At 38.4% G+C, this 2,500-nt stretch overlaps 1 protein-coding gene across 5 annotated transcripts in view; it reads left to right on the top strand.

Annotated features, from left to right (window-relative positions):
• The window catches only part of LOC135111413 (adenomatous polyposis coli protein-like), a 364,965-nt gene that overhangs the window by 89,763 nt on the left and 272,702 nt on the right, over positions 1-2,500 (top strand). The window lies entirely within an intron of this gene.

The raw sequence follows: 2,500 nt of genomic DNA, 5'->3' as shown, positions 1-2,500 counted from the left end.
GGAGGGAGTGGAGGAAGAAAGGAGGTAAGGTAGGAGGAGGAGGAAGAGGAGAAGGAGGAGGAGGAGGAGGAGGCGAGGAACATGTGGGAATGTAAATATTGTTTGTCTCTTGGGTGGAGAGAGAGAGAGAGAGAGAGAGAGAGAGAGAGAGAGAGAGAGAGAGAGAGAGAGAGAGAGAGAGAGAGAGAGAGAGAGAGAATTTGTTGTTTGGTGTCAGATAGTAGCAATTAAGATCCATTTGGTTTGTCTGTCTGTCTGTCTGTCTGTGTGTGTGTATATATTTATTTTCCATCTATTTATCTATACCTTTATTTATCTAGTTGTATTTTTGTTGTTTTTTTTTCTATCTACTTATCTACATATTTATTTATCTGTTTACCTATCTATCTGTCTATCAATTTAGCTATCTACTATCTATCTATTTTGTCTGTCTTTTAATACATTTACTTTCATCTACCTCAGTACGTTTAGTAATATCAAGAAATTCATATTCATTAAAATAAAATATGAAAACTAAGATAAATTAAAAAGCCAGAAATTAATGGACTCAGAAATGGAGGCAGAAAGGTTTGAAAGATTGGCCCAAATTGACTCACCTGGCGCCACTAATTCCAGGTGAGACAGGTGTGGGCGCTGCCAGGTGGGTGGGGGCGCCGCGCCAGGCAAGGCAAGGCTGTGGTGGGCGTGGTGGAGAGTTAGTGTGGTGGATGATTTCTTGTGTGTGTGTGTGTGTGTGTGTGTGTGTGTGTGTGTGTGTGTGTGTGTGTGTGTGTGTGTGTTTGTTTCTTGTGTCTGTTGAGATTCAGTGTCTGGTTAGGTTAGGTTAGTTTAGTTAAGTTTAGGTTAGGTTAGGTTAGGTTAGGTTAGGTAACGTTAGGTTAGGTTACGTTAGGTTAGGTTAGGTTGGTTTAGGTTAGGTTAGGTTAGGTTAGTTTAGGTTAGGTTAGGTTAAGTTAGTTTAGGTTGGTGTATGGTTAGGTTAGGGTAAGTTAGGTTAGGTTAGTTTAGGTTAGGTTAGGTTAGGTTTGGCTAAGTTAGGTTAGGTTAGGTTAGGGTAAGTTAGGTTAGGTTAGGTTAGGTTAGTTTAGTTTAGTTTAGGTTAGGTTTGGCTAAGTTAGGTTAGGTTAGGTTAGGTTAGGTTAGGTTAGGGTAAGTTAGGTTAGGTTAGGTTAGGTTAGGTTAGGGTAAGTTAGATTAGGTTAGGTTAGGTTAGGGTAAGTTAGTTTAGGTTAGGTTAGGTTAGGTTAGGGTAAGTTAGGTTAGGTTAGGTTAGGGTAAGTTAGGTTAGGTTAGGTTAGGTTAGGGTAAGTTAGGTTAGGTTAGGTTAGGTTAGGTTAGGTTAGGGTAAGTTAGGTTAGGTTAGGTTAGGTTAGGGTAAGTTAGGTTAGGTTAGGTTAGGTTAGGTTAGTTTAGTTTAGGTTAGGTTTGGCTAAGTTAGGTTAGGTTAGGTTAGGTTAGGTTAGGTTAGGGTAAGTTAGGTTAGGTTAGGTTAGGGTAAGTTAGGTTAGGTTAGGTTAGGGTAAGTTAGGTTAGGTTAGGTTAGGTTAGGGTAAGTTAGGTTAGGTTAGGTTAGGTTAGTTTAGTTTAGGTTAGGTTTGGCTAAGTTATGTTAGGTTAGGTTAGTGTATGGGTTAGGTTAGGTTAGGTTAGGGTAAGTTAGGTTAGGTTAGGTTAGGTTAGTTTAGTTTAGGTTAGGTTAGGTTAGGTTAGTTTAGGTTAGGTTAAGTTAGGTTAGGGTAAGTTAGGTTAGGTTAGTTTAGTTTAGGTTAGGTTAGGTTAGGTTAGGTTAGTTTAGTTTAGTTAAGGTTAGGTTAGGTTAGATTAGGTTAGTTTAGTTTAGGTTAGGTTTGGCTAAGTTAGGTTAGGTTAGGTTAGTTTAGTTTAGTTTAGTTTAGGTTAGGTTAGTTTAGTTTAGTTTAGTTTAGGTTAGGTTAGGTTAGTTTAGTTTAGTTTTGGTTAGGTTAGGTTAGTTTAGTTTAGGTTAGGTTAGGTTAGGTTAGTTTAGGTTAGGTTTGGCTAGGTTAGGTTAGGTTAGGTTAGGTTAGTGTTAGGTTAGGTTAGGTTAGGTTAGGTTAGGTTAGGTTGGGTTAGGTTAGGGTAGGTTAGGTTAGGTTAGTTTAGGTTAGGTTTGGCTAAGTTAGGTTAGGTTAGGTTAGTGTATGGGTATGACTATTGTTGTTACTACTACTACTGCTACTACTACTACTACTACTACTACTACTACTACTACTACTGCTGCTGCTGCTGCTGCTGCTGCTGCTGCTGCCACTACTACTACTACTACTACTACTACTACTACTACTACTACTACTACTACTACTACTACTTCTTCTTCTTCTTCTTTGTTGTTGTTGTTGCTGTTATTGTTGTTCTTGTTCTCCTTTCTCGTCGTTATTCATCTCCTCCTCATCTTTTTTTTTTGTTCTTTACTAGTACTACTACTACTACTACTACTACTACTACTACTACTACTACTACTACTACTACTACTACTACTACT

Source organism: Scylla paramamosain, chromosome 22 (genome assembly GCF_035594125.1).
Source record: "Scylla paramamosain isolate STU-SP2022 chromosome 22, ASM3559412v1, whole genome shotgun sequence".
Lineage (NCBI taxonomy): Eukaryota > Metazoa > Arthropoda > Malacostraca > Decapoda > Portunidae > Scylla > Scylla paramamosain.
This window is presented reverse-complemented; position numbering and strand designations above follow the sequence as displayed.